Source organism: Myodes glareolus, chromosome 2 (assembly GCF_982192425.1).
Source record: "Myodes glareolus chromosome 2, mMyoGla1.1, whole genome shotgun sequence".
In the NCBI taxonomy this organism is placed as follows: domain Eukaryota; kingdom Metazoa; phylum Chordata; class Mammalia; order Rodentia; family Cricetidae; genus Myodes; species Myodes glareolus.
In genome coordinates, this window is record NC_142027.1 from 86,322,374 (window position 1) to 86,332,361 (window position 9,988).

Consider the following 9,988-nt stretch of genomic DNA (forward strand, 5'->3'; position numbering starts at 1 on the left):
CACACACGTTTAATCCTAGCACTCTGGAGGCAGAGGTAGGTGGATAGCTCTCTGTGAGTTTGAGGCCAGCGTGGTCTACAAAGATGGTCTACAAGATGCTAGTTCCAGGACAGCTAGGACTGTTTCACAGGGAAACCCAGAATAAGAAGAGGAGGAGGAGGAAGAGGAGAAGGAGGAGGAGGAGGAACAACGACAACAGGAGGAGGAGGAGATGTAACAAAAGAAAATAAGATCATAAACATCTGCTGAGTACTTGCTCAATACTGAGTATTCTGTTTACATACTAAGCACTGAGGTATAGACCTGGGGAAGCATGGTCTTTAGGTTCATGAGATCCATCCAAATGGTGAGGATTCTATAAGATGGGATGTACTGGGAGAAAAAGAAGGGACATATTATTGACAACTCTGATGCTCACCAATGGGAGCAGGCTGATGCCCCTGCACAAAGGGCTTTGTGGGTTTGCTGGAGAGTTTGGCTCCATTCTCTAGGCAATGGAAGAAAATTAACCTCTGGAATGATGTAGTTAGGAAATCGATATTACAAGAAGGATAGAAACTATACATGTCATGATGTGATGAAGCAGATGTAACCCCAGCAGACCCCTGTCACAACTGCCCAGATGACTCAGCGTTAAGGAAAGGATGATTCCAGGGCCGTGGAAGGGGACAGTGGGACAGGAGTAGACAATCTGGTGATTGCTTAGATGATGCAGGAGGCAAGGATGCTGGGTACCCAGTGATTTCTGGGATGATGCAGGAGATAAGGATGTTGTTGGGTATCAGATGTTTCTGGGATGAGGCAGAGGCAAGGATGTTATTGGGTACCCAGTGACTGCTGGGATGAGGCAGAAGGCAAGGATGCTGGGCATCCAGATGAAAATGAGACGACACTGCTCTACTCAGAACGTCAGGACCTGAGTCGTTTCACCTCCCATCAGACCACACAGGCTCTTTTTCTGCTAAATTGCAGTCCTCTGTCAGTTCATTCCCTGGCTGCATACTTTCTCTTCCCTATCACCTAAGTAGAATACCCCTAAGACCTTACCCACCCTTTCCTTTTTAGACTTCATCTTTCCATGTGCTAAGAACACTTGGGGCTCCAGCTACCTACATGGCCAAGTCTGTTCTCCAAATGCCCATGAATTAAGCCACTGGCCTCAACCTTGTACTCAGCATATCCAAACAGGACTGACAGTTGCATTGCCCATTAGACGGATCCTTTGAGTTCTGCTTTCTTGGTTCATCACAAAAAGCTTTTTCTTTTGTTTTCTTTTTTTCCAAGTTTTCCAGACCAGCAACCTCCAGGGCAGATTGGTCCTAAAAGGCAGGCTCAAGAACCAAATTCTGGGTAAAGTGTGACCTAGTTAGCTATACAGTCTCTAACTTGGGACAAGGGAATTTCCATCAAGGACCCTCTGTTTCTTCAACAATGAGACGGGCATAATTACACCTGATGTCACTAGAAATAAAGCAGATGCCAGGAACCATCCCGACTCAGCAAGCACCGGCCCCGACTCATCCCACCCTGACGGGTCTCTGAATCCTTTTTCTGCTACGTTCTGCATTTCCCCCTTTTGCTTCATTTCCACCCTGGTTCGTAATTACATGCTTGTGCTGTGGAATAATCCTTTGGTACACCGTGAAGATGCATCTTTGCCAAGGCGCCTTCTGATTGCTTCATGAAAAGCTACCGGACATTCGCTAGGCAGGCAGGAAAGCCAGACAGAGAGAACTCTGGGAAGAAGAAGGGCAGAGTCACAAGGAGACACCAGGACTCAGAGGAAGTAGCATGGGCAGTATAGATGGAAAAAAAAAGCCATGAGGAAGAAATAAATTAATAGAAATGGGCTAATTTAAGTTATAAGCACTAGTTAGGAGCAAGTCTTAGCTATTGGCTGAGCTTTATCATTATTAAGACATCTTCATGTTGGTTATTTGGAAGCTGTCTGGAGAGACAGAAAAAGTTTGATTACATGCTTGTTCTCAAATCTCATCCACATCAGCAGCTTCTGAACTACCCACCTTGTCATTTCAGCCCATGCTTCAGATCAGCATTGATTGTTTAGAATTCTGTTTGTATCTTTTAAGGCACACACTTGCCTCTGTGTGGTACAACCTTCCTTCACCCTGCTTTTACCAGGAAGGTAGTGAATCGGCACAGAGAAGTTAAGAAATTTGCTTAAAGCCACACAGCTAAATAAGCAGTATTGCTGAGGTTCAACCGCGACAGTCCAGAGCTAAAGGCCATACTTCACCCACTTGTCAAGCTGCCATTGAGTAAATAGCACTCAGGAGGCAGAAGCAGGCAGATCTCTGTGAGTTCTAGGCCAGTCTGGTCTACCTAGCTAGTTCAAGCCCAGCTACAGGGTGAAAGCAGTATCTCAAGAAAAAAATAAAAAGATATTGGAAACATGAGTCAGCCGAAGTCCAAAGTCAAACTTCTAGTAAGTGATGAGGCCAAACCCCCTCCTCCCATCCTCCCAATCCCCCACAAGCTTTCAGGACAGGACTGAGAACAGAGCCTAGGAAGCTGGATTCTGCCTATGTGTGTGTGTGTATGTGGTATGTCCACTAGTTTCAGTGAGAGGTGGGAGACCCCGGTCCAGAGGCATCTGGGTTTCTGTGTGGGAGCATGTGTGCCTTCCACCCAGCGCTAGACTCTAAAGCCTCCAGGACAAGGATCGTGTCTGATGCTGCCGTGTCTCCAGAGTCTATCACAGAGCCCGGCAGGAAGCAGACAAGAGGAGGGAGGAAAAGAGTGATGTTAATCCAAATGACCGTTTGTGCAACCGACCCATGCCACAGCCCAATGCACTTTAAGCTCATGAGTTTCTAATTAATCTCAGACTTACAATTCCCTATCTTCTGAACGCACCGTCTGACCTTCGGAGTGTTTATTGTCCTCGCAGACGAGGGCAATGCCACAGCAAAAAGTCCTGAGTGGTGGTGACCCAGCGTGGAAGCCCTCTGACACAGCATGGATGTGTGCTCATCCAATCAGACAAACGACAGCCAGCGTGCATATCGGCGAGGGAGCTGCAGCTCTGAAGTTCAGAAGCAAATGGAAAACAAGGAAAGGAAAAAAGACCTACAACGAACAAACAGTGGGTACAGATGGGGTCCTGAGGAGCCCTGCCTCAGAACCAGGCGAGCAGACAGGGCCGTGCACTTCCTAGAAGCCCCTGAAGAATTGTGTGTGTCACACCCGCGTGTGTCTTTCTGAAAGATGACTTGTAGCTCTTGTGACGATCTCAAGAGCCTTGCAGGTCACAGCCATCCTGCTAGCCGCTTTGCCTGCCTGTTGGAGAGAATGGCAGAGAGAGAGAAAGAAAGAGAGAGAGAGAACTCGAAGAGACCTGTTGACTTCAAGGGACTGGGGCAGACTGAGTTGCCGCGGTCAAGCGAGTCCCTACTGGTTTCTTTTTAAGAAGCGGAACAAAAGCAACTCACTTTCAAATATGTTTATAGGAAAGCAACAGCAAAGTGTGTGGTGGCGCATGCCTTTGATCCCGGCACTCCAGGGGCAGAGGCAGGAAGATCTCATGAGTCAAGGGGAGTTCCAGGCCAGCTAGGGTTATGGAGAGAGACTTTGTCTCAAAAATAAATAAGAGTCTGAGAAAGATGAGGAAGAAAGACCTCGTTAGACAGTTCATGTGTCTGTGGTTTCTTCTCAAGACCATACCACTGCCCTTTACCTGATATACTGAAAAATGGGGTAAAGCCGTCCGTCAGTTTTGTCCACCTGGGTCCACAAGCCTTAGGCTGGAACAGGGGCAGGGACTTGCCTTGGGCACGGGAGCCCTGGGGTTCAATCTCCAACACCGTAGACACAAGAAAAAGATTGCTTTCTTCTATTGAAATACACATAAACAGGTCGGGCAGTGGTGGCGCACTCCTTTAATCCCAGCACTCAAGAGGCAGAAGCAGGTGGATCTCTGAGTTTGAGGTCAGCCCAGTCTATGTAGCAAGTTCCAGGACAAGTAGGACTGTTACACAGAGAAACCCTATCTGAAAAAAGTCAAAAAAAGAAATATGCGTAAACAATCTCTAGTTCGACTTTCCCTCCTCACGTCAAACAATAATCAGAATCAAAGTGTTTTATACACAGCATCTGATGAATGGGCAACGTGTCTCCGAGTTCCGTATCCAGGTCAGAAGGACAAAGATAAAGAATCCCTGAATATTGTAAATACACAGCACCAGGTTGGTATTTTCTTTCTTTTAGGTTTACTTATTTCATTTGTAGAGTGCATGTCTGTGTGCCACACTTGTGCCTGGCACCTGCGGAGACAGAGAAAGGCGTCAGATTCCTAGGATCTGGAGTTATAGATGGCTGTGAGCTGCCACGTGGTTGCTGGAGGACAAACCAGGGTCCTCTATGGGAGCAGCCAGTGCTCTTAACTGCTGAGCCGAGTTGTCTCTGGTATTGTCTTTTTAAATGATCTTGCAGTGTCGAGAGAGGTTCATAAGGGATCACAGGAGGATGGGGAGCACAGCCCGCTTTCTAACACTTTTTCTAGCTGACTTTCTCAAGGCATTAGATTTCAATTCAGCTACTGGCTGTATAAACAGAAAAAGGTAAATAGTGTCATTCCATTTTCTTGAGAAAAAATATAAATTCCGTGTAACTCCAGGCCAGGAGGCAGATTACGGGGGGCATGGGGTTGAGGCTTTTATTTACCTTCTGTTGACGCCTGTCACAATCTGCTGGGAAGGTAAGAAAGCATGGCTGATTATCTGGGTTCGTGGCAATCTCTGACTCCAGCCTTCAGAGACCTGGAGGCTTGAATGCGGTGGTGTTGGCAGAGGCTAACAAATGACTCTGCAAATGGAGCAGACGACGTTGATGGATGGCGTTTCACAATGAAGCATGAGTAAAGAGAAAATATTTCCTTCCCCTCAAATGAATTGTAGGTCCACAGTGTCTCTTTCCCAAGGAAACTGGAGGAAAACGTCAGACTTGTGTTCACGGACAAGCTGGAGCAACGTGGGGAATGCGTGTTCTCTTGCTGTGGACACAGCATGCGGGATTCTACAAGACTGGAAGTGTGAAAGGGTAGAGTAGGTACTGAAAGTGTACGAACGATCAAGTTGGCTGTAAACTTAGCAAGAGCTCCAGGCTTGGTCTACAGCCCCTCAGCTTCCCTGTCCCCTTTAATGAGTGACTTAGAACACAGTCATCTCTTTGGTGGATGTGAACTATCTAGTTAGTTACACATCTGCACTGTGGAAGAGAGGTGCACTTTGAAACATGCCATGTTTCTTGAGTCTGAAACTAAAAGCATCGATATTTGCATGTAAAGAAATACAGAGGGCTGGAGAGATGCCTCGGCAGTTAAGAGCACTGGTTCAGATCCCAGGATGCACAGAACAGCACACAACTGCTCTGTAACTACAGTTTCAGGGGATCTGACATCCTCTTAAGTTCACTGGGTTTTCCTGCTTGCATGTGGTAGGCACATGTGTGCACACACGCATACACACATACACACACACACACACACACACACGCACACACTAAATAGCTAGCTAACTAATTAACTAAATAAATTATAGAAGAAATAGACAAACATGTACTGTTCCAGTCAAGCCGGGGCCACCTCTGATGCTTTTCTTGTTTCTTTTTGGTATTAAGGACGGAGCCCAGTTTCTTCAGTACACTACCTTACAGTGTGCTACACATAGCCCTTTTCTGGTACCTTGTTATTGGGGAAGTCCTGAATCTGGAGGCTCCAATGCCGGCTGTCAAAACACAGGCACACAGAGTACAGGGCAAGAAGTGACCCATACCACAGACAAGAAGGCCAAGGTTACCCATTCTAGCCTGTAGTTGGGATAGTTAAATCAGAAATTTAGGGAAACTTTCTCATTTGTTGTTTTCACTGTTTAAATGACCATGCAACAGTTGACATGCCATTGTTTTTTTGTTTTTTGGTTTGGGGGGGGGGGTTTGGATTTTTCGAGACAGGGTTTCTCTGTAGCTTTGGAGCCTGTCCTGGAACTAGCTCTTGTAGACCAGGCTGGCCTCGAACTCACAGAGATCTGCCTGCCTCTGCCTCCCGAGTGCTGGGATTAAAGGCTTGTGCCACCACTGCCCAGCCCATTGCCTTTTTTAAAAAAAAATAAATAAATAAAAGGAATACATAGTAAACTGAGCGGTGGTGGTACAAGCCTTTCATCCCAGCACTCAGGAGGCAGACGCAGGCAGATCTCAGTGAGTTTGAGGCCAGCCTGGTCTATAGAGCAAGTTCAGGGAAAAACAAAAACCAACCAACCAACAAACAAAATACATAATGTCTCTTTCATTCTATATTTGACTTTAAAGGACCAAATTATTTCCCACGGTGTAAATTAATGGCCACACGGGGTTAGAATTTGGGCAGTTCTCACCTCAGACACTTTCTCTCCAGCCTAACTGGTTAGAGACGTTTTGTGAAAAATAACTTACTATCCAGAGAGCTCTCCTGTTTGCCAGATAAGAAATCCTGTTCTGCCATCCCAGCCGGCAAGGGCTGTTTAAGTTACTAGATAACAAAGTGATTATTGATTATATTATAATTTTTTTTACTCTTCCTGATTCCCTGAAGTCCAAGGGGAGTTTGTCAGACTAAGAATGATTTTTGTTAAAAAAAAAAAGGGGGGGGGACCTCCTTCTTGTGTTGTTGACTGGCCTGTGACAGATGGGAGCCCCGAGTTTCCTTGCTGCCCTTTATACTCAGGAGTGGGAGAGCAGAAAGTAAACAAGCCAGAACCCGGAGTACTCCTAGTAATCTGGGCTTCTCAGCGTTGGGCCCCAGCACTTGGAAATCAAATAGCAGCTCCTCCTGAACTCCCCTGGTAGCCTGATGTTGTTACCCGGGTTAACATTCCCTTATCACATGCTCATGTGGGCAGAATTAAGTGGAATTAGCTTACAAATTATAGAAAATTCATTCACCTTTAAAGGAAGCTGTTTAGTCACGGTGAGAGTAGACAGAGTGTTGCATTAAGACCCAGGTTAATGGTCCTGGCTGGAGATGGATCAATATGCCTTGGTTTTATTGCCTGCCTTTAATTGTACTGATGTGTGAGCTGCTCAGTGTTCTGCTCAGCTTCCTTGAGCCCACCTGAGAGGGCACTAGCATCCCAAGGAGAGTCTACTAACCCTTCCCAAATCCTTAAGCTACCTGCAGAAACAACAGCTACAAAGGGGAGAAAGAGAGGTATGTCAGTGTTGACGGACTGGGAAGAGTCAGCTTTTGTAGGTGTGTGGTCCATGAAGATGCAAATGACAATTATTGGTCTGCTCTTCCTCCTGAATTGGGCATTTTTCCAGTTGCATAACAACCTCATGATGGGGAGTATTTTCTAATCATTTAAATTAAGTAAAATTTAGTCTGAGTGTTGTTATTGTTTTTTTTTATTCATTTATATTTATTTTGTGTGCATTGGTGTTTGGTCATGACCACGGGTCTCTAGGAACTGGAATTATAGACAGATGGGAGCTGCCATGTGGGTCCTGGGAATGGAATCCAGGTCCTCTGGAAGAGCAGTCAGTGCCCTTAACCTCTGAGCTGTCTCTCCAGCCCAGTTCTTGTTCTTAATGCACAGTGTGCCCACAAATGAGCCTGTAAGGGTTTAAAATGCAGATTCCCAGGGCCAGGGATGTATCTCAGTGGTAGAACACTTGCTTTGCATACACAAGACCCTGATTTTGACCTCCATCACAAAAAAAGAAAAAGCTAAACCAAAGAGCTAGGGTACTGACCCCAGCTCTCTAGAGGTAGAGGCAGGAAGATCAGGGAAGTTCAAAGCCAACCTCAGCTACCTAGTGAGTTCAAGACCAGCCTTTGCTGGTTGAGAGCTTGTCTAAAATATATATCTGAATACCTACTCTTTAATAAGCTAGGGTACTGTCAAGGCAGCCAGATTGAATTCTAAAGGCCCATCATGGTCTTGAGAGATGAATCAATGGTTACGAGCACTTGCTGCTCTCGCAAAGGACTCGGATTCAGTTCCCAGCACCTACATCCATAACTCCAGCTCCAAAGGATCTGCCCTCCCCCCCCCACCTCGCCTTCTGACCTCCGCCATTTGGCATGCATGTAGCACACATATAGGCAAACCATTCATACACATCAAAACAAGTAAATTATGTCTATGTGTGGATGTGTGTGGGCGTGTGCGTGTAGAGGCCAGAAGAAAGCATGGGCCCCTGAAGCAGGAGTTAGAGGCAGTTATGAGCTACATATAAGGGAGTCAGAAACAAAACTCAGGTTCTCTGCAAAAGCAGTATGCACTCCTAACTACTAAGCCATCTTTCCAGCCCCCAGAACACATATCTACTACTGAGTTTTCACTCCTCAAAAGCAAGCACACGGTAAGAAGTCTATAGGCATTTAATCAATAGATAACATTGAAACCAATAAACCGTTCAACATACAGGAGGTTGAAGGAGACAGCAGGAAGGACCTGGCAGTGTGGAGCACAACAGAAACTTGGAAGAAAAGGGAGGTCCCCGGGAGTAGTACACAGTCAAAGGGGTGGGGAGGGAAAGAAGGCAGAGAAAGAACATGTTAATGGAAGCATGTTCTAGAGCGCTTAGAACAGAAGGCTGGAAGCAGGCAGGGATGATTGGACACTGTGCAGAGAGGTGAAGGAACCCGAGTTCAGGCAGAAGCAGGCCAGAGTAGTGAGTGTACAACTTCTGGGGGAGACCACGGAGATGGGGGGTGAGACACAGCAGCAGCCGGTGTGAAACCTCAGAGTCTGACTTCCTTCTGTTGTTTTCTTTCTGCTGCCTAGTGAACTGAAGGGCACAGAAGGAAACCTAACAGGATGGGACCGGCTGGAACCTCCAGAGCCCCCTGCCATTATCGCTTCTTCTTCTCACACACTAGAGCTAGTGGCACACGCTGTAAGACAGTTGTGAAACGACCATCCATTTTTGAGCTGCAGTTCTGTGCTGGCTAGTTTCATGTCAATGAGACACAAGCTGGAGTTGTTTGGGAAGAGGGAACCTCGACTGAGAAAATGCCCCCTCCAGAAAGAGCCAAGGGCAAGCCTGGGTGCATTTTCTCGATTGGTGATTGTTGTGGGCAGTACCATCTCAGGGCTGGTGGTCCTTGGTGCTGGAAGAAAGCAGGCTGAGCAAATCATGAGGTGCAAGCCAGTAAGCAGCATCCTCTGCACCAGTGATGAGAGCTATGAGGTTGGAATAAACCCTCTCCTTCCCAAGTCGCCTTTGGTCATGGGGTTTGGTCACAACAATAGAAATCCTAATGAACACAATTTGTTGTGAGGGGTGGGGTGGGTGCTGAATTATCTGGAAAATAATTTCAAATTTTCACTTATTGCCACTAGAAGTGTTTTGCCCCAGAAATCAGATGAACACACCTTCGATCCCATCCTTGCTTGCTTCCAGGTCCCTCTTTCGGCCGTGCTCCAGATGCTGAATCTGAATTGAGTCCCTGAGCAAAATCTCTTAGGCCTCTAACATCTGTGTTATGGCAGGTGAGTCAAAAATCAATCATAAGGTGTACTCTCATTAAATATACACTGTTTGCTTTACTGGGCTTTCTCAACTCAGGGCATAATTTTGTTTTAACTTTCTTTTTTTTTCCTCTCGAGACAGGGTTTCTCTGTGTAACAGTCCTGGCTGTCCTGGCCTCAGACTCACAGAGAGTCGCCTGCCTCTGCCATGATTAAAGGTGTGCGTGTGCGCCACCACTGCCTGCCTCGCTTTAATTTTTAACAGCAAGTAATTTCGAAATGCATATGGTCTTAAAAATTAAATCTCACATTCACCTATCTTTGCTGAGAATTACCCCCCCCCCCCCCGCCTCCGTGCCCGCCACACACATGAACACAAAATGGTATAGAACGGCTTAATTCTATCACCTCGCCCAAACCAGCCTCTGGTGTGGCCACGGAACCACTAAGGAAGCCGGCTGGCGGGGGAGGGGGGGGGCTGAACCAGAGTGAACCGGAGTCCCTCTGCACAGTCT